Source organism: Arachis hypogaea, chromosome 14, assembly GCF_003086295.3.
Source record: "Arachis hypogaea cultivar Tifrunner chromosome 14, arahy.Tifrunner.gnm2.J5K5, whole genome shotgun sequence".
Classification (NCBI taxonomy): Eukaryota; Viridiplantae; Streptophyta; class Magnoliopsida; order Fabales; family Fabaceae; genus Arachis; species Arachis hypogaea.
Genome location: NC_092049.1, coordinates 126,906,779 through 126,930,142, shown reverse-complemented (window position 1 = coordinate 126,930,142; position 23,364 = coordinate 126,906,779). Strand labels below are relative to the sequence as shown.

Genomic DNA, 23,364 nt, shown 5'->3' with positions numbered 1-23,364 from the left:
CTGCAAGAATTCAGTTAAGAACTGAAAAGGATCTTCAGATGGAAGTCCATGAAACTTGCAGTTCTGCTGCATCAGAGAAACTAATTGAGGTTTCAGCTCAAAGTTGTTTGCTCCAATGGCAGGAATGGAGATGCTTTTTCCATGTAAATTGGAATTTGGTACAGTAAAGTCACCAAGCATTCTCCTTGCATTGTTGTTGGGTTCGGCTGCCATCTCCTTTACTTGTTCGAAATTTTCAATCAAGTTGTCTCTGGATTGTTGTAATTTAGCTTCTCTTAATTTCCTCTTCAGAGTCCTTTCAGGTTCTGGATCAGCTTCAACAAGAATGCCTTTTTCTCTATCCCTGCTCATAAGAAAGAGGAGAGAAAAAGAAAAGAAGAGGAATCCTCTATGTCACAGTAAAGAGGTTCCTTATTGTTAGTAGAAGAAAAGAAGAAGAGAAAAATCTGAACTCAGAAAGAGAGAGAGAGGGTTCGGATTTTGGTGGGTGAGGGAGAGATGTTAGTAGATGAATAAATAAATAGAATAAGATGAGAGAGGGGAAATTTCGAAAATAATTTTTGAAAAAGAGTTAGTGATTTTTGAAAATAGTTTTTGAAAAAGGTTAGTAGTTTTTTTTCGAAAATTCAAAATAAAAATAAAATAATTAGTTAATTAAAAAGAAATTTTTGAAAAAGGGGGAAGATATTTTCGAAAATAGAGAGAGAGAGTTAGTTAGGTGGTTTTGAAAAAGGTAAGAAACAAACAAAAAGTTAGTTAGTTAGTTGAAACAAAAATCAATTTTGAAAAGATAAGGAGTTGGGAAGTTAGAGAAGATATTTTGAAATCAAATTTTTGAAAAAAGATAAGATAAGAAGATATTTTTGAAAAGATATGATAGAAATTAGTTTTTGAAAAAGATTTGAATTTTTAAAATCACAATTAATGACTTGATTCACAAGAAATCACAAGATATGATTCTAGAACTTAAAGTTTGAATCTTTCTTAACAAGCAAGTAACAAACTTGAAATTTTTGAATCAAAACATTAATTGTTATTATTATTTTCGAAAATAACTAAGAAAAATGAAAAAGATTTGATTTTTGAAAAAGATAAGATTTTTAAATTGAAAATTTGATTTGACTCATAAAAACAACTAGATTTTAAAAATTTTTGAAAAAGTCAAATCTAATTTTCGAAATTTTGAGAGAGAAAAAGGGAAAGATTTTTTTTTTTTGATTTTTGAATTTTTAATGAAGAGAGAGAAAAACAAGAAAAATGATGCAATGCATGAAAGTTATGGATCAAAACAATGAATGCATGCAAGAATGCTATGAATGTCAAGATGAACACCAAGAACACTATGAAGATCATGATGAACATCAAGAACACATTTTTGAAAAATTTTTAATGCAGAGAAGACATGCAAGACACCAAACATAGAATTCTATAATGCTTAGACACTTAAGAATTCAAGAATGCATATGAAAAACAAGAAAAGACACAAAACATGCAAATGCAAAGATCAAACAAGAAGACTTACCAAGAACAACTTGAAGATCATGAAGAACACTATGAATGCATGAATTTTTGAAAAATGCAAGATGCACATGCAATTGACACCAAACTTATAACATAACACATGACTCAAACAAGAAACACAAAAAATATTTTTGATTTTTATGATTTTCTAAATTTTTTTGGATTTTTATTTTATATTTTTTGAAAATTATTTAGAAAAGAGAAAAATAAGGATTCAAAATTTTTAATATGAATTCCAGGAATCTTATGCTCTAAAGCTCCAATCAAAGGGTCAGGCATGGCTTAATAGCCAACCAAGCTTTAGTATGTAACTCAGACATGACACGTCTAACATGCTCTACAGTCATATTAAACATGGCTTTACAGCCAGCCATGCTTCATGAAACACTAGAATTCATTCTTTAAAAATTCTGAAGAAAATTACATTTTTGAAAACACTATTTTTTTTTCTGAACACAAAAGAAAAATTTTTAAAAGATTTTTGAAAAATTTTTTAAAACTTTTTGAAAAGAAAACGAAAATAAAGTTACCCAATCTGAGCAACAAGATGAACCGTCAGTTGTCCAAACTTGAACAATCCCCGGCAACGGCGCCAAAAACTTGGTGCGCAGAAATTGTGATTACACTTTAATTATGTAAAATTCATCGCTCTTTCTTTCCCTGGTAATGGCGCCAAAAACATGATGCCAATACCATGGTTCACAACTTCGCACAACTAACCAGCAAGTGCACTGGGTCGTCCAAGTAATACCTTACGTGAGTAAGGGTCGAATCCCACAGAGATTGTTGGTATGAAGCAAGCTATGGTCACCTTGTAAATCTCAGTCAGGCGGATATAAAATAATAATGGGGTTTTCGAAAATAAATAATAAAATAGGGATAGAAATACTTATGTAAATCATTGGTGAGAATTTCAGATAAGCACATAGAGATGCTTTCGTTCCTCTGAACCTCTGCTTTCCTGCTGTCTTCATCCAATCAGTCTTACTCCTTTCCATGGCTGGCTTTATGCAAGGGCATCACCGTTGTCAGTGGCTACATCCCCTCCTCTCAGTGAAAATGGTCAACGCACCCTGTCACGGCACGGCTATTCATCTGTCGGTTCTCGATCATGCTGGAAAAGGATTCACCCTCCTTTTGCGTCTCTCACTACGCCCGGCAATCGCGAGTTTAAAGCTCATCACAGTCATTCAATCATTGAATCCTACTCGGAATACCACAGACAAGGTTTAGACTTTCCGAATTCTCTTGAATGCCGCCATCATTCTAGCTTACACCACGAAGATTCTGATTAAGAGATCTAAGAGATACTCATTCAGTCGAAGGTAGAACGGAAGTGGTTGTCAGGCACGTGTTCATAGGGAATGATGATGATTGTCACGTTCATCACATTCAGGTTGAAGAGCGAATGAATATCTTAGAAGCGAAACAAGATGAATTGAATAGAAAACAGTAGTACTTTGCATTAATCTTTGAGGAACAGCAGAGCTCCACACCTTAATCTATGGAGTGTAGAAACTCTACCGTTGAAAATACATAAGTGATAAGTCCAGGCATGGCCGAGATGGCCAGCCCCTCTGATCTAAGAACCAGGCGTCCAAAGATGTCTAATACAATAGTAAAAGGTCCTATTTATAATAAACTAGTCACTAGGGTTTACAGAAATAAGTAATTGATGCATAAATTCACTTCCGGGGCCCACTTGGTGTGTGCTTGGGCTGAGCTTGAGTATTGTACGTGTATAGGTCCTTCTTGGAGTTGAACGCCAGCAGTTGTGCCAGTTTGGGCGTTCAACTCTGGTTTTGGATCCTTTTCTGGCGCTGGACGCCAGAATTGGGCAGAGAGCTGGCGTTGAATGCCAGTTTGCGTCGTCTATTCTTGGCTAAAGTATGGACTATTATATATTGCTGGAAAGCCCTGGATGTCTACTTTCCAACGCAATTGGAAGCGCGCCATTTCGAGTTCTGTAGCTCCAGAAAATCCACTTTGAGTGCAGGGAGGTCAGAATCCAATAGCATCAGCAGTCCTTCTTCAACCTCTAAATCTTATTTTTGCTCAAGTCCCTCAATTTCAGTCAGAAAATACCTGAAATCACAGAAAAACACACAAACTCATAGTAAAGTCCAGAAATGTGAATTTAACATAAAAACTAATGAAAACATCCCTAAAAGTAACTAGATTCTACTAAAAACATACTAAAAACAATGCCAAAAAGCGTATAAATCATCCGCTCATCATGGAGTCACAAAATAAATACAAAAATTAAAAACAGAATCAAAAACAGCAGAAGGAAAATCACATCCTGGAGGAAGGACTTACTGGTGTTTAAACCCCAGTAAGGAGCATCTGGCTGGCGTTCAACGCCAGAACAGAGCATGGATCTGGCGTTGAACGCCAGAAACAAGCAACATCCTGGCATTTGCACCCTAAGAAGAGCTGGCGCTGAACGCCAGAAACAAGCATGAAGCTGGCGTTCAACGCTAGAAACATGCTGCACATGGGCGTTGAACGCCCAGAACAATCATCACTTCGGCGTTTAAATGCCAGAAATGCATGCAAAGGCATTTTACATGCCTAATTGGTGCAGGGATGTAAATCCTTGACACCTCAGGATCTGTGGACCCATAGGATCATCTCAGCATCTGTGGACCCCACAAGATCCCCACCTACCTCCACTCATATTCTTCCCTCTTCTCAACACTCACCATTCCCAATAAACACCCTTCCCCAAAACCCTTCACCAATCACCTCAATCTCTCTTCCCTATTACCCCTTCACCACTCACATTCATCCACTCTTCCCCATAAACCCCACCTATCTTCAAAATTCAAAATCACTTTCCCACCCAAACCCACCCCATATGGCCGAACCTACTCCCTCTCCCCTCACTATATAAACCCCTCAATCCCTCCTTCATTTTCACACAACACAACCCTATCTTCTTTACCTTGGCCGAATACACCTCCCCCCACTCTCCTCCATATTTTCTCTTCTTCTTCTACCTCTTTCTTTCTTCTTTTGCTCGGGGACGAGAAAACATTTTAAGTTTGGTGTGGTAAAAGCATAGCTTTTTATTTTTTCATAACCATTTATGGCACCTAAGACCAGAGAAACCTCTAGAAAGAGGAAAGGGAAGGCAATTGCTTCCACCTCTGAGTCAGAGGAGATGGAGAGATTCATCCCAAGGGAATACAGACGAAAATTTCTGACAGATTTTATCCTACGGAAATACAGACAGAATTTCAGAGGGATTTTTTGTCGGAAAACCAAAAAAATGGATTAATATAAATTACAGACGGAAAAGAGAATCCCTCGATAATTCTGTCAGAAAATTAATTTTTTTCCGTGAGAAATGGTTACAGACAGAAAATTCGTCTGTAATTAAATAGACAAAACGTTGCATTTTATTAAATTATTACAGACGGATTTTCCGTCTGTAATTTAAAATTTTCCGTCGGAAATGTTGAAATAAGGGGTTTGCTTTAAGCGTGGCTCCTCATTTCACACGATACCTATCCGCGCCTCCACACCCCTTTCTTCCAAACGCTCCATCGGCGGCGCCTCTCCGCCTTGCACCACCGTCGCACTGAACTTCCGTCACACCGAAGCTCCGTCACACCCCCTCCCGACGCTTCTTCGTGTGTTGCTCGCGTCGCTTCGTATCGAACCCTAATATGCAGAAATCGCTCTGTTTCGATCTTGCTCAGCTGTGCAGGTAACCCTAATCTATTCCACACCTTTATCACTCTTCCTATTCGCTGCTACACTGACGCCAGCCTCTCCTCCTGTTCGCCATTTTCCGTCGAGCTTTTCTGCATCTCGTCCGATTCACCACCTCTCCTTGAACTTTGCAGCGCGCTGCCGTCGTTCTAGTCTTGGTATGGTTTCTGTGGTCCAATTCTTATTGTATTTGCTATCCTCTTACGCATGCATAGCTATTTTGTTTTATTTTTCTTTTGCTTTCTTTCTTTCTTTCTCCTTCGTTTTCCTTCTCGCACTTCTGGATCTGCTACCACTCATAGAATTTCTTGTTCCAGAATATCGAGAATCTATCCTTAGATTCGGTTAATTTTTGAACTTATCACTTTCAGTTTTTTGGATTTTTATTTCCATGTTTGAAATACTGATTGTGTAGATTTTGTTGTTCAATTAGTTCATTCTTTTTTCAGTTACTGAGATGATTATATGGCTTTAAGTCTAAAATATGAGCAATACAATAATGTCTGTGAGTAAAGTATAAAATATTTTCTATTGTAATGTTTTAGCTTGGAGTGTTCTATATTACACACTATGAATTCTACATGCATCATAGATCAGCTTATTCTTGAATCCTATGCAAAGCAAGAGCTAATAGAATAGCAGTAATGTCTGTGAATATTTTACTTAGGAATTAAAATGTATAGATGGCATATGCAACTATATTTTACTTAAGATGAAACTATATTTATTAACTTGATGACTTTTTTTCTTTAGGAATTATTTGAGATCCCACGTGGCCAAGGTCTTGGTGGTGGTGAAGACATTATTAGATTAGAAATTTGTATTCCTTTTCTAATTCAAATACAGCATGAAGGTGTATAATTTTATTATGCAAGTGGATGTAAATTTTCAGGTGGCCACCAATTCATTCTCTGTTCATGTGATGGAAAAATTATTAGCTGTTGGTAACTCAGAAAGTTTATCTGTGTCATTGCTTCAGAAGATTCATGGAAACCTCATAAAGGTTCAACATCTAATTTCTTTTCTTTGGGATACTGTAATATTCCTGTTTGCTATGGTGCACGTGTTTAATCGTGAAGTTTTATTAAGATGTCAGGCTTCAAAAGAAAAAGCTACTAGCCAGAGCTTTTGGTTATATATATATGAAATCAGTTTTCACCTCATTGGCTATTTTATGTGTTTTCTAATTTACATGTATAAGCTCATTGACTTTAAAAATATTGTGCACTTGTGCTTGCTTGTTTCTGTACTTTATCTAGTAAAAACTGCTTGCAATTTTTTCATCATTTTGCTCAAAACTTGCTTACAGGAGGCCCATAACAAGTCAAGATCTGTGACCAAGGCTCCTGCCATGAAGGGTTAGTATAATTCTGGTCTATTTTCTTAGTTTCTTCCTATATCAATAACCTACATATCAATATATACCTGCAAATCTATAAGATATATTGTTTCAAGGGATCCACACAACAGAAAATAGAAGAGGAATTGAAGGTTAAGATAATAATACCTACTTCAAAAGAAGATGATTTTGTTAGTAAGTTCCTCTGTTCCTGGCTGTACCTAAGTTATTGCCTAACTTGTATGGATCAAATTGAAATGTTTATTTTCTATTATGCCTTCATTTTAACTTTGATATGGTTATGTCATAGCTGATTTAATATAATTCATTCACAATATAATATATTCAGTTCATGAGTGTTTCTTAACTCTATATATGTAGCACTTGATTGATTGAGAGACCAGCACATAGTAATTATATGTGCAGGAATCTTTCATTGGCTCAGTTGGTGGATTTTCATTTAAGTAGAGCCTCTTCCCTCTTACCAGCTTGACTCCTTACTACTGTGCCATAAGAAAATTCAATATCTAAATGATTTGTTGTAATGGTCTTTTGCAGCCATTGAGGGCACTTCTGTTGATAGTGTGAATTTAGCTGTAGAAAAGATATAGGCTATAATTGGTAGCTATTTACATAATCAATATAAAATATAGTTATTTTTATTGATATAATATAATATAATTAGATGCATATATAAAATTATTTTATATAACTAATAATCATCACTTAAATTTATTAATTAACTATATTTGTGTTTCAAAATAATAATGCAATTGTATTATAGGAAGTGCAAGGGTGGGACGGATTGTTATGAGTGCAGCAGCAGAGCATCTGACACCTGTGAGTTTGGAGTTAGGAGGAAAGTGTCCAGCATTGCTTTATTAAACAAGACACATAAAAAGATCTGAAAAGGGAAAAAGAATTTTTGTTTTCTTATTAGTTTTGTTAATTAACTTGATTTGATATTTATTGCTATTATAATAGTGTTTGTCATGTCGTATTTCTTAAATAGATTAAAATGTGTAGCTTTAAGACATTTTTTTATTTCTAGAATAAAAACTGTTATATATACCTTTTAAACATTAAAACCTAGGGGATCGGAGTTGCTAAATATTGGCTTTCTCTTCAACTTCTTACTTGCAGAATTATAGAAGGGTCAATCAGTTGCCGGTAAAAAAATGGATTCACAGCTTTAATTTTTGTCAAACACTAAACAAAGATTAGATGTAGTGGATTTTTAGGTTTTGATTAGATTAGGTTTAGTTAGATTTGTTTTTTTCTAATTTTAGTAATTAGTTTGATTTAAAATTTGTTGTTAAAACTTTTTTCCTCATGGTTTTTCAATTTTTGGTGTTTTCTTTCACTGCACTATCTTTTTCTTTTGCTGCTGCTTCTTGCTGCAGTGTGATAGTGATCCTTCTACTTGGAGCTACATCAATGATCATGTTCATTTTCAATTTCATATAGGACAGTAAGTTTGACTTGCTTCAGTAATAGCATATTCTGGTTGTTTAATAATGTAGAACATATGCATCTAGATTCTTTAAACTTTCTTACTTTTCATTGTTATAGGTGGTATGCTTCACTTGGGATGTATGATATGGCTGTCAAGCATATGATGAAAATCTTGGCCTGCAGTCACCAGTCCAAGGCAACACAGGAATTATTTCTTAGTGACTTTCTTCAAACTGTGAAGGTGATAGTGACTCTATTTCCTTTTCAGATCTCATGCTTAGAACCTAATTGTTAAAATAGTGAACTGCCAATAGTTTGATTTAATGTAATTCCTGATTGTTAAAATACTGAATCATATGACAATAAAATTTACTTTTTGAGCATATATATTACTTATTTGAAAATTCATAAACTGGTTTCATAAACTGGCACATCATCATGGCTTCACTTAACAAGAACTATGTTGACATGGATGAGTATCCTGTCACCACTGAGATCCAGGTTTCTCTGTTTCTTTCTTTCTTTCTTTATTTATTTATTTATCACTTCACTTGATCATAAAAAACTAATTGGGGGTCATGTGAGATCTTTTCAACCGTGAACAAGATTGTTTGAATTATGGCTTAAATAGATTTTTGGCCTTACAGATTTTTTCTTTTAGTGGTTTTGGTAAAAAAAAAAAAGTATTCAGAAGTGAAATTAGTCCCTTCTGTCATCCAAAATTAAAGAAATTTGGATATGGTTACTTATCTTTGAATCATAGGAACCATAGGTTTAGTTTACCATAAAATTGCTAAATTTTACATGGATCATAACCTTATTTAAACCCTTAAGTTTTTTTAATTTTTAAACTTATTGAGGGAAAGTGATATTGAAAGAGCTTGATTATTTGGTTGGTTTATTAGGCTGAGATTTTCGTTGGTTGGACAATAGATCTATCTGTAACAAGTGTTGGAGAAAGGAGGATTTTTCCTTTTTTATTTTTATTTATTTTTTTATGTCAAAGCATCAACTAGAATAAAAAAGTAGCTTACATATGATAGATAGATTTTGGTTTTTATGACGTTTGCCCTCAAAATTTGGTGTTTCTGTTGGTAACTTTTTAGATCTCATGTGTTTTCTGGTCAGAAAATGGAGTGAATTGCTATAACTAAAATAGCCACTGAATTCTGAATCTTATGTGAAGTAGTAACATTGAACTATTGAAAGCTGTGATATTGCTCTATTCAAATTTGTCTGTAAAATTCAAATATACGACTGGGTAATGTTGCAGCAGGTGATGCAGAATCCTAACTTCATGACCATGGCTGAGCGCCTGGGTAATGCATTGATGCAGATATTTATAAACTTCCTGTACTCTGTTATATAAAATATCTATTGGTTGATAACATATCTATACTATCTATCTCAGGATCCATCTATGTCTTCCATGCTTGAAAGTCTTACTAGTCCTTCAAATAAAGATCAGCTTGAGGAGAGAATGGCATGCATAAAAGAAGATCCATCTTTGAAGCATATTTTAGATGAGATAGAGACTGGTGGTCCTACTGCTATGATGAGGTTTAGATGGCAAAATTAGGATGGTCATCTTATTTTTTGGGTATCTTTTTATTGAGACACTGAGATATTGAATAGTGGTGTTGAAAAATAATATCCAATTTTATAGGTATCGTATAAGGAATATTATGTTTATCTATGAATATTATGTTTATCTATGTGATTTTTGGCTTTCTTTTCTTCAATTTACAGTGTGTTTGATAGAGTAAATTTAGAAAACAAATCTAAAGTATTTATTTTGTAATGGAAAAATTCAAAAAAAAATTATTTTACTTTACTGACAGATTTACAGGATTTTCTGTCTGTATTCAGAGTGTGGGATGATTTTTCAAGGTTCAAATTACAGACGAAAAATTTGTCGGAAAATTTGTTTCTGTCTGTAATTACAGACGGAAAATCTGTCGGAAAATCTGTCTGTAATTACAGACAGAAAATCTGTCGAAAAATCCGTCTGTAATTACAGACAAAAAATCCGTCTGTAATTACAGACGAAAAATCCGTCTGTAATTACAGACAAAAAATCCGTCTGAAAATCCGTCTGTAATTACAGACGGAAAATCCGTCGGAAAGTTCGTCACCTTCGGGAAATGGATGGAAAATTTACAGAGGGAAAATCCGTCGGTAAATAATTTCTGACGAGGCTTTTACAGAGGGACAAAATCCGTCGGTAATTTCATCGGTAACTAAAAATCCGTTTGTAATAAAGACTAAATCTGTCTGTATTAATCTATTTTCTAGTAGTGTCTTTGTCTATCCCAGTATATATAAGTATATAATTTTAATGTATAATATATATAAAATAATTAGTAAAATACTAAAATAATTAATAATATTGTATCATATTTAAATTTTTATTTCAATTTATGTTACGTATGTAATGATAATTATATAAATTTTAAAATTTATTTTTATTTATTAGATTTTAATATTTATAAAGGCGAATACTCATAGAAATAAATAGGTACCAACAAAAACGAATTAGAATTTAACTTTTTATTAACTGCGAGTAGAAGTGAAACAGGTTTTACGTAAGTTATTATAGGGCAATGAGGTCACGTAAGACAAAAAGTTGTCCTTACTCATTTCGTTGTCATTTTTGTATAATATATTTTAATTTGATAAGTTAATGACTAATTCATTTAAATTTGTAATATTTATTTAAGTGAATTAATAAATTAATTACTAAATCAACTAAAATTAGTATTAAAATAATAATCATTTCGCTTGATTTTCATAATAGAAATCGATCCTATCTAATGAAATAAGACTTTATGGTTGTTTGTTGATCTTAAATAATGGGAAGCTTGATAAAATTAATTAGGTAAGCCTATAAGTCAACAGATGAATAAATGATTGTGCGCTCTGACCCCTTTTAGAGCAATATCCTCCTCTTATTCGGTTTAAATGTAATTAATTTAATAAATTGTAATTAATTAGTATATGTATCCATGTTTTATATAAAAATATATAAGAAAAAATTTAAATTTCTAAATAAAATATGCATAATAATTTTTGTCATAAAAATTTTATAAAATTAATTAAACTTAAAATTTAATTATTGTTAACATTAAAATATTTAAATTAATGAGTAATGATTTTATTTATTTTTAAAAGTATAATAATTATTTATTAATAATTTATAGTTTATGGTTAAATAAAAATATTTAAATTAAAATTTTATCTTTTTAAATTTTTTAAATAATATTAATAATTAAATTTATAGATTTTTTTATGATTTATGAATAAAATTTTCTTCAAACCTTTTTATTCTTATATTAAAATTAATTTTAACAAGTACAATTTAACATATGATAAAATTTGCTCTTAAATTATTTTCTTTGTTATCATAGAAAAAAAATTATTATGGAGAACAAAGTTTGTTAAAATCTATCTAAAATTATTTTATATTTTAATATCATATTCATTTTTAGAATCAAAGTAATATGGCCAACATTATTATTTATTGAAATTTATTAACATATTTGATCTATTTTTTAGTTGAAGTAGTTGTATTTGTACATAGAAACAGTTTTATATATATATTTTTAGATTAAACTCCTATCAAAATTGTTAAGGTAGTCAAATGGGTCAGTCTAACCCATTTAGATCTGACCCATTTAAGTTTGCTTTATTCACGAGCCATTCATGACCAGCCAGATTGGTCAAATGGACTTGGTCGTTTGCCCTTTTATTTTATTTTTTAAAAATATTTTGGTATCAAATACCACTTTTAGGTAAAAAATTTTAAACAAATAGTATTTTTGTTGATGAGTCAGATTTTCAAGTTAGAACAGAAGAAATATTAGTCAAATGTAATATTTTTTTAAAAAATATATAAAAAAATAAACGAGCTACCTATTTAACTCATCACTTTTTTGGATTAATTAGGCTCAATCCGTTTACCCAAAATTTAAACAAGATTAATTTTAGAGATAAAATTCACTCATTTAAATAGGTAAACATGTTAGTCTCATGGATTTAAGCCATTTTAAAGGTCCTAAAAATTGCTAAGATAAGATAAATATACAATTAAATGCATAACATCTTATCTTAACACATATGGAATGATAGAAAGAATTTGTGTCTAAAGTTTTGAATGGTTAAAATAATAATTATTGATATAGGTTCTTGATGAGCGAATAATTTATACGCTTTTTGGCATTGTTTTTACATAGTTTTTAGTATGATTTAGTTAGTTTTTAGTATATTTTTATTAGTTTTTAATTAGAATTTACATTTCTGGACTTTACTATGAGTTTGTGTATTTTTCTGTGATTTTAGATATTTTCTGGCTGAAATTGAGGGACCTGAGCAAAAATCAGATTCAGAGGTTGAAGAAGGACTGCAGATGCTGTTGGATTCTGACCTCCCTGCACTCAAAGTGGATTTTATGGAGCTACAGAACTCCAAATGGCACGCTTCTAATTGCGTTAGAAAGTAGACATCCAGGGCTTTCCAGAAATATATAATAGTCCATACTTTGTCCGAGTTTAGATGACACAAACTGGCGTTGAACACCAGTTTCATGTTGCAGTCTAGTGTTCAGCACCAGAAACAAGTTGCAAAGTGGAGTTCAAAGCCAGTAACATGTTACAAACTGGCGTTCAACCCCAAGAATGACCTCTCCACGTGTAAACTTCAAGCTCAGCCCAAGCACACACCAAGTGGGCCCCGGAAGTGGATTTCTGCATCAATTACTTACTTCTGTAAACCCTAGTAGCTAGTCTAGTATAAATATGTCTTGAGTTTTGTCTTTAGTTTTATCTTTGGATTATTCTTAGATCACGTTTTGGGGGCTGGCCTCTCGGCCATGCCTAGACCTTGTTCTTATGTATTTTCAACGGTAGAGTTTCTACACTCCATAGATTAAGGTGTGGAGCTCTGTTGTTCCTAATAAATTAATGCAAAGTACTACTGTTTTTCTATTCAATTCAAGCTTATTCCTATTCTAAGATATCCACTCGCACCCAAGAACATGATGAATGTGATGATTATGTGACGCTCATCATCATTCTCACTTATGAACGCGTGCCTGACAAACACTTCCGTTCTACATGCAAACAAGCTAGAATGAGTATCTCTTAGATATCTAATACAGAGGACCAAGTCCGAGATATTAGAATCTTCGTGGTATAAGTTAGAACCCATGGATGGCCATTTCTGAGATCCGGAAAGTCTAAACCTTGTCTGTGGTATTCCGAGTAGGATCCGGGAAGGGATGGCTGTGACGAACTTCAAACTCGCGAGTGCTGGGCGTAGTGACAGACGCAAAAGGAGGGTGAATCCTATTCCAGTATGATCAAGAACCTCCAGATGATTAGCCATGCAGGTGACAGCGCATCGGACCATTTTCACAGAGAGGATGGGAAGTAGCCATTGACAACGGTGATGCCCTACACAAAGCTTGCCATGGAAGGGAGTAGGACTGATTGGATGAAGACAGCGGGAAAGCAGAGGTTCAGAGGAATGAAAGCATCTCTATACACTTATCTGAAATTCTCACCAATGATTTACATAAGTATCTTTATCTTTATTTTCTGTTTATTTATCATTATTATTCGAAAACTCCATAACCATTTAATATCCACCTGACTGAGACTTACCAGATGACCATAGCTTGCTTCATACCAACAATCTCCATGGGATCGACCCTTACTCACGTAAGGTTTATTACTTGGACGACCCAGTGCACTTGCTGGTTAGTTGTACGAAGTTGTAAAACAGAATTAAGAACATGAACGTGCGTATGTAGTTTTTAGCGCCGTTACCAAGGAAGTAAAGATCACGATTTCGCACACCAAGTTTTTGGCGCCGTTGCCGGGGATTGTTTGAGTTTGGACAACTGACGGTTCATCTTGTTGCTCAGATTAGGTAATTTTATTTTAATTTTAAGCTTTTTGTTTTTATTATTCTTAATTTCGAAAAAAAAAATTAATAAATAAATTATTCTATGTTCTTCAGAATTTTTAAGAATGAATTCTAGTGTTTCATGAAGCATGTTGAAGCCTGGCTGGCTGTAAAGCCATGTCTAATTCATTTAGACTGGGGCTTCCACTTATCAGTATATGAAGTTGGATGAAGTATCAGCTGTTATATGCCTGATTTGTATCTTCTAAAGCTTGGCTGGCCATTGGCCATGTCTGGTATTTTGGACCGGAGCTTTCACTGAAAGCTTCGCTGGCTAGTAAGCCATGTCTAATTCCTGGACTGGAGCTTTAGACTAACAGTGCAAGATTCCTGGAATTCTTATTAAAAATTTTGGAATCCTTATTTTTCTTTTTCAAATAATTTTCGAAAAAAATACCAAAAAAATTCATAAAATCATAAAATCAAAAATATTTTTGTGTTTCTTGTTTGAGTCTTGAGTCAAGTTTTAAGTTTGGTGTCAATTGCATTTTTTTTTTAAATTTATGCATTTTTCGAAAACTCATGCATGTGTTCTTCATGATCTTCAAGTTGTTCTTGACAAGTCTTCTTGTTTGATCTTCATATTTTCTTGTCTTTTGTCTTTTCTTGTTTTTCATATGCATTCTTGAATTCTTAGTGTCTAAATATTAAAAATTTCTAAGTTTGGTGTCTTGCATATTTTCTTTTCTTGAAAATTTTTTAAAAATAAGTCTTGATGTTCATCTTGACATTCAAAGTGTTCTTGGTGTTCATCTTGACATTCATAGTGTTCTTGCATGCATCATGTGTTTTGATCCAAACTTTTAATGCATTGCATCACTTTCTTATTTTTCTCTTTCTTCATAAAAAATTCAAAAAAATAAAAAAAAATATATTTCCCTTTTTCTTCTCATAAATTTCGAAAATTTTGATTGACTTTTTCAAAAATTTTTAAAATCTAATTGTTTCTTATGAGTCAATTCAAATTTTCAAATTAAAAATCTTATATTTTTCAAAATCTTTTTCAAAAATCATATCTTTTTCATTTTTCTTAATTTTATCTCATAAATTTCGAAAATATCATCAACAATTAATGTTTTGATTCAAAAATTTCAAGTTTGTTACTTTCTTGTTAAGAAAGATTCAAACTTTAAGTTCTAGAATCATATCTAGTGATTACTTGTGAGTCAAGTCATTAATTTTGATTTTAAAATTCAAATCTTTTTCAAAACTAATTTTAATCATATCTTTCTATCATATCTTTTTAAATCATATCTTTTTCAAAAATTTGATTTTAAAATATCTTTTCTAACTTCTTATCTTCTTATCTTTTCAAAATTGATTTGCATATCTTTTTCAACTAATTAATTGACTTTTTATTTGTTTCTTATCTTTTTCAAAACTACCTAACCACTTTTCCCTATCTAATTTTCGAAAATACTTCCCTCTTTTTCAAATTTCCTTTTTAATTTAACTAATTATTTTAATTTTAATTTAAGTTCAAACTTTAATTTTCGAAATTTAACTTTAAATTTTAATTTTATTTTTTTTATTTTTATTTTAATTAATTTTCGAAATTCCCTCTCTCTTATCCCTTTCTATTTATTTATTCATCTACTAACACTTCTCTTCCACCCAAAAATTCGAACCTCATCTTCCTCTCTGTGTTCGAGTTTTTCTCCTCTCCTTCTTATATTCTTCTCTTCTTATACTTGCATAAGGAACCTCTATACTGTGACATAGAGGATTCCATATGTTCTTTTGTGTTCCCTTCTTTTTCATATGAGTAGGAGCAAGGACAAAAATATTCTTGTTGAAGCAGATCCTGAACCTGAAAGGACTCTGAAGAGGAAACTAAGAGAAGCTAAAATACAACAATCCAGAGACAACCTTACAGAAATTTTTGAAAAGGAAGAGGAGACGGCAGCCGAAAATAATAACAATGCAATGAAGATGCTTGGTGACTTTACTGCACCAAATTCTAATTTACATGGAAGAAGCATCTCCATCCCTACCATTGGAGCAAACAATTTTGAGCTTAAGCCTCAACTAGTTTCTCTGATGCAACAAAACTGCAAGTTTCATGGACTTCCATCTGAAGATCCTTTTCAGTTCTTAATTGAATTCTTGCAGATATGTGATACTGTTAAGACCAATAGGGTCAAACCCGAGGTCTACAGGCTCATGCTTTTCCCCTTTGCTGTGAGAGACAGAGCTAGAATATGGTTGGATTCTCAACCTAAAGATAGTCTGAACCCTTGGAATAAGCTGGTCACGGCTTTCTTAGCCAAGTTCTTTCCTCCTCAAAAGCTTAGTAAGCTTAGAGTGGATGTTCAAACCTTCAGACAGAAAGAAGGTGAATCCCTCTATGAAGCTTGGGAGAGATACAAGCAACTGACCAAAAAGTGTCCTTCTGACATGCTTTCAGAATGGACCATCCTGGATATATTCTATGATGGTCTATCTGAGTTATCAAAGATGTCACTGGACCATTCTGCAGGTGGATCCATTCACCTAAAGAAAACGCCTATAGAAGCTTAAGAACTTATTGACATGGTTGCTAACAACCAGTTTATGTACACTTCTGAGAGGAATCCTGTGAGTAATGGGATGCCTCAAAGGAAGGGAGTTCTTGAAATTGATGCTCTAAATGCCATATTGGCTCAGAACAAACTATTGACTCAGTAAGTCAATATGATTTCTCAGAGTCTGAATAGAATGCAAGCTACATCCAATAGTACTGAAGAGGCATCTTCTGAAGAAGAAGCTTATGATCTTGAGAACCCTGCAATAGCAGAGGTAAATTATATGGGTGAACCTTATGGAAACACCTATAACCCCTCATGGAGAAATCACCCAAATTTCTCATGGAAGGATCAACAAAAGCCTCAACAAGGCTTTAATAATGGTGGAAGAAACAGGTTTAACAATAGTAAACCTTTTCCATCATCCACTCAGCAACAGACAGAGAATTCTGAGCAGAATCCATCTGGCTTAGCAAATTTAGTCTCTGATCTATCTAAGGCCACTCTGAGTTTCATGAATGAAACAAGGTCCTCCATTAGAAATTTGGAGGCACAAGTGGGCCAGCTGAGTAAGAAGATCACTGAAACTCCTCCTAGTACTCTCCCAAGCAATACAGAAGAGAATCCAAAGAGAGAGTGCAAGGCCATTAATATAACCATCATGGCCGAACCTACAAGGGAGGGAGAGGACGTGAATCCTAGTGAGGAAGACCTCCTGGGATGTCCAGTGATCAACAAGGAGTTTCCCTTTGAGGAACCAAAGGAATCTGAGGCTCAACTAGAGACCATAGAGATTCCATTGAACCTCCTTATGCCCTTCATGAGCTCTGATGAGTATTCTTCTTCTGAAGAGAATGAGGATGTTACTGAAGAGTAAGTTGCCAAGTACCTTGGTGCAATCATGAAGCTGAATACCAAATTATTTGGTAATGAGACTTGGGAAGATGAACCTCCCTTGCTCATCAATGACCTGAGTGATCTGGATCAACTAACATTGCCTCAGAAGAAATAGGATCTTGGAAAGTTCCTAATACCTTGTACCATAGGCACCATGACCTTTGAGAAGGCTCTATGTGACCTTGGGTCAGGGATAAACCTCATGCCACTTTTTGTAATGGAGAAACTGGAAATCCTTGAGGTACAGGCTGCCAATTTCTCATTAGAGATGGCAGACAAATCTATGAAAATGGCTTATGGACTTGTAGAGGACGTGTTAGTAAAGGTTGAAGGTCTTTACATCCCTGCTGATTTCATAGTCCTAGACACTGGAAAGGATGAGGATGAATCCATCATCCTTGGAAGACCCTTCCTAGCCACAGCAAAAGTTGTGATTGATGTGGACAGAGGATAGTTGGTCCTTCAACTAAATAAGGACAACCTTGTATTTAAAACTCAAGGATCTCCTTCTGTAACAATGGAGAGAAAGCATGAAAAGCTTCTCTCAATACATAGTCAACTAAAGCCCACACAGTCAAACTCTAAGTTTGGTGTTGGTAGGCCTCAGCCAAACTCTAAGTTTGATGTTGAACTCCCATATCCAAACTCTAAGTTTGGTGTTGGGAGTCTATAAAATTGACCTGATCACCTGTGTGGCTCCATGAGAGCCCACTGTCAAGCTATTGACATTAAAGAAGCGCTTGTTGGGAGGCAACCCAATTTTTATTTATCTATTTTTATTTTTTTTTTATTGTTCTTTCATGTTTTATTAGGTTCATGATCATGTGGAGTCACAAAATAAATACAAAAATTAAAAACAGAATCAAAAATAGCAGAAGGAAAATCACACCCTGGAGGAAGGACTTACTGGCGTTTAAACGCCAGTAAGGAGCATCTGGCTGGCGTTCAACGCCAGAACAGAGCATGGATCTGGCGTTGAACGCCAGAAACAAGTAACATCCTGGCATTCAAATGCCAGGAATGCACCCTGAGAAGAGCTGGCGCTGAACGCCAGAAACAAGCATGAAGCTGGCGTTCAACGCCAGAAACATGCTGCACATGGGCGTTGAACGCCCAGAACAAGCATCACTTCGGCGTTTAAACGCCAGAAATGCATGCAAAGGCATTTTACATGCCTAATTGGTGCAGGGATGTAAATCCTTGACACCTCAGGATCTGTGGACCCCACAGGATCATCTCAGCATCTGTGGACCCCACAGGATCCCCACCTACCTCCACTCATATTCTTCCCTCTTCTCAACCCTATTCCATGACAAACACTCAGAGCATGCAACTGAAGCATAGTCAGTCCATTCCTCAGGCTCTACAGGAAGAACTGCTCTGATACCATAATATAACACCCTAACTACCAAAGTTCACACTTCCGGCTGCGCGACTCTGATAGCTCGGATATTACGACGACTCTTATACTATTTAATACTAAAATATGAGCCTGTTTGAAACTTTAAACCTCAAAACCGCTCCCCAAAATACTTTCATCCGATAACATACATCTATAGATACCATGCAACTTACAAAACTCATAAAGAGTACATCCATATATATATATATATATATATATAATATTACAAGCATTACCCAATACAATTCCTATCCCTCTTACAGAATATATTAAGATAAAGGCGAGGGTACAATAAACCATAAATAAAACAAATCAGAGCATCACAACAACAATTAAATAAGCTCTTCGTAACTTCTGCGCCCATATCCTGAAAGGGGAAAAATGTAGGGGGGTGAGAACATCATCCTCGAAAGGGTTCTCAGTAGAGGGTTTTTGGAAATTACTGTAATAGGATACGTGAAGATAAACCGTACCAGTGATTAATAACCGTCTTATACCTCTTTTCAAAAACAACGGTTTACAATAAATAGAAGTCTGAAATCTTTTCTGAAAGAGGAACAATTAAATTCTCAAAAACTCAAAAGCCTTTCAAAACGGTTTATCTATGCTGAACCAAAACAGCCTTCATATTTTATTCCAAACCAGAAACACAAAACCGAAATCAACCATCGGTTCATCTCATTTCAACCACGGCCCTAGGCCCCAAATAGTCCTACCATCAACCAATCACCACAATCCAACAGAGTCCCAGATGCAAACACAGATAGGAAGTTCAAGCACAAACAAACAGTTATTACAAGTAGAACAGTTAGCAATTAATCACATAGGCAAACCAAGTATAATATGCACACCCAACCAATGTCACACAAATGCATATGATGCATGCCTGTCCCTAGTGGCTGATGATATCATCTGTCGGTTACCAAGCCAACCCGACGTATCCGGTAGCTAACCCGGACACAGTCTCTCTGTTGCGTATTATTATCATTAGAGGGTATCTGCGCCCTATCGCCATTAGAGGGTATCTGCGCTCTGTCGCCATTAGAGGGTATCGTTGCCCTGTCACCCTTACAACCAGAGAGAAAACACAAGCATACTCGCATACAACATTCATCTCAGCCATCCGGCTTAAATTCACAATTCATTCGATTGCATACATGCATTTATACTCAACCATGGATCACCATCCATCTCAGCCATCCGGCTCACGGTTCAATCCAGAACCAGCCAATTTATCAATAAATACAGCCCTTCGGCTTAAGTTCATAATTCATAATCAGCCACACGGCTCACAACTCATTCGGCAATCAGCCATAGTTCAATAGCATACACGGCCATTCCGGCTCACAACAAAACAACACTTCCACCATTCAACATCATCAAATTCATAAAACCGGCATTTAAGCCATAAATCACTTTTCTCAAGCCATTTCACTTTGAAATCAAATTTCAACTCTTTTTAGCCTTGGCTTTAAAGATCTCATTTCTCAAATCATCTCAGGCTCATAAGCCAAATTTACTCAAAGTGAGTTCCCTTTTTAAAACAAAGCCACTATCGGCATTCTCTTTCCAAAACTTCCAAAAGCATGGCAAGTTAAGGATTTATTTCAAAGTATTCAAAATCACCCATACAACAATGGGATTTCGTAACAAAAGTTTCTCGGCAGAGTCCCAAGTCTTTAGGGGAGAATAACATAACTCATTTCGCCAAATTCATTTAAAATCATTAAAACATTGGCTTTCTGATTTGAGTAAGCAAATAGGATCTAAGCCAAACCGAGTCATGTAATCATTTACTTCTTTCAAAGCTGTTTCCTTTACTTAGGCAAAACCAACTTCAACCCCCATGATAAATTCTAGAACGTTTCAACTGTTCAAAATTGTTTTAGTCTTGCAAGAATTCAGAATTCAAAGAGTACTTAAAACCTTTCTCAAAACATTTCAAAATGAAACTTGTCAATAGACATTCAGGTTCTTTCAAAGTCATTGAAACTTCTTTAATTGAAACTCCCAAGTCAAATTCAAAGGCATAAACCCTTTTCACATCCAAACAGCTTTAAAACACAAGTTTCATCTAAATAACCTTCTCCTGAAAGAGATACAATGTCTTTCTTAAGAAGCAAGACTAAATCACAATTTCCTCTTTATTAATTCATTTCGAAAGCATGAATCATCCTTTTCTCGATAATTCAAATAAAATAGTAGAAGTCTTTAACTCATCATTTTCCAGACAACATTTCAATAAAGACTCGGATTTTATAGAAATTTCGGCAGCACCTCCCCTAAAACTTGGACTTTTGCCACCTGGTTCGGGTCCCAACTAAACCGATTCTCATTCCTTTTTAACAGCCCAAAACCAGAAATCAATTCAAAAGCAAGCTAAATCCAACAGTCGCCTCAGTGGCATATCTCAAAGAAACTATTTCAGAAATCAACTCAATATCAATCAATTTAACTCATTTCCAAAGCTTTAAAGAATCGGTTCAGCAACAAATCATTTATCAAAACCAAATCAGTGAAAGCAAACCAAGCTGAATTTCAAAGAGTATTATATCTTTCACATCATCAAAAAAATTGACTCAATTCAAACCAATCCTCAACGGATTAAACTCAGATTTCAAATATTTAAAGAATCAGCTTCAAAATATTACATTTCACAAAGCCGCACAACAACTCAGCCAAACCAACATCCATTAACATTCGAGTCAATCAAATAATACATAAGGCCGATACAATCACCAAATACACATTTTCTCACATCAGTATCCATATGTAATAATTCCAACATATAGAAATATAGTTTTTGGAAAGCGCCCCTACCTCAAAACGCAAATCCCATAATCCAAACGCCTCATAAGCCCTTTTCGCCTCAACTTGAAATCGAAGGCAGCTTCAAAGCACAGCCCCACACATTTTTGCAGCAGCATAAACAGCTCTAAATTACAACAAGCAACCTCAGTTACTAAACTCTAAGAACATTAATACCGTAAAGGCTTTAATACACGTACAGGACACTAACGTAGGGCTTTCGAAACATAATTTCTTACCGGAATAACAAAACGAAGCAGCTGCGATTTCAAACCGGCCCCGGCAACAGCTCTGGCGGCGACCAGAAGCTCTGGTGGATCAATTATAAAAACCGCACAACATTAAAACCTTCTCGAAATCCAAAAAGGCAGAAACCTCAAATGAAACCCTTACCGACAAACTTTTTCCGGCGACAGCAGAAGTAGCCAGAAGCTCCGGCGGTGGTCTCGGAAGTCACAGAACCACTCCTGGCGGCCATAACCCTTTTCTGACGGCGGCAGTTCCGACGGAGGCGGCGCCGGCAACGCAAACGGCGGCCGGGCGCGGTGGCTGGACTCCCAGCACACCTTCAGATCTCTCTCGTCTTCTCTGCTCCCGAACTCTCTCTCTCTCTGGCTCTGCCATAGAGGACGGCGACTGACACTGTGGCAAGGTTGACGGCGGCGCAGCTCAGCAACGGCAGTGACAGCAGCATCGCCCTTCTCCTGCGCGTGCACGCACGCTCCCTCTTCCTCGCGTCGGGCTCCTGCATCGCACCCCTCACGTTCGCAGTTCTGGGTCCGACGCGGTTCAATGGCGATCGACGGTGAGGTGCGGCGGCCAACCAGTGCCTCCTTCCTCGCGAGGCCTTCCCGTCAGTCTCTTCCCCTCTGATTGCAGCTCCGTTCTGGATCTCTCTTCCCTCGGTGTGCAGCAGCGACAGCACAGCGTGGAGCACAACGGCACAGCGCGACGGCGGTGGTGAAGCCCGACGCGCTGGTGCGGTTCTCCTCCCTCCCCTTGTCTTCTCCTCCTTCGGCCAACCGTGCTTTGTGGGTGTGTGTGTGTGTTGTGTGTTTCCCTCATTTGCAGCGTTACTGCTGCTGGGTGTTGGGGGAGGGTTTCTGGCGGCTGTAGGGTTAGAGAGAATGGGTAACCAGATTAAGGTTTAGCTGGGGGGTAATTTGGTAATTTTGACAAAATTAGGGTAATAGGGTTAGTTTTGTAATTTCCAATAAAAATAGGGCCAATATAGTAATTAAAAATAGATTTTAACCCAACAATAATAAAGCATAAAAATACTATTGGCTCATCAATTTACAAATTATTTTCAACAAAATGCCCAAATTCAATAATTAGAAATGATATAATTAAATCATTTATTTTCCAAAGCAGCAGTATTAATATTTAAAATATTAATTATTTAATCCAAATCATATAGAAACCCTTATTATTTTACAACTACCAACTTTATAATTTGAATATAGAAAATAATCCAATAATTGTGAAATTGGATAATAATCTCAATTTATTTCAAATTCAATAAATCAAAACTTGCTTTAATTTTCTTTAACAGAGGAATTTCTGAAATTAAAGCTGCAAAAACACTGAATTTGAAATTAGCTAATGATAGCCCTTTTTCAAAGGTTTTGGGTCTTACAGTAAAAGCATAGATTTTTGTTTTTCCATAACCATTTATGGCACCTAAGACCAGAGAAACCTCTAGAAAGAGGAAAGGGAAGGCAATTGCTTCCACCTCTGAGTCAGGGGAGATG

General features: G+C 35.3%; 1 long non-coding RNA gene and 1 other non-coding gene across 2 annotated transcripts; one reads left to right on the top strand and one right to left on the bottom strand.

The window, feature by feature from the left end:
- Positions 1-8,311: 8,311 nt before the first annotated feature.
- LOC140178889 (uncharacterized) lies at positions 8,312-9,777 on the top strand. Its single transcript, XR_011871873.1, has 2 exons — positions 8,312-9,354; positions 9,447-9,777. It is a non-coding gene; the product is annotated as an uncharacterized lncRNA (long non-coding RNA).
- A 6,517-nt stretch (positions 9,778-16,294) lies between these two features.
- On the bottom strand, positions 16,295-16,402 carry LOC112745339 (small nucleolar RNA R71). Its single transcript, XR_003173274.1, has one exon. It is a non-coding gene; the product is annotated as a small nucleolar RNA R71 (small nucleolar RNA).
- Between the last annotated feature and the right edge of the window lie 6,962 nt (positions 16,403-23,364).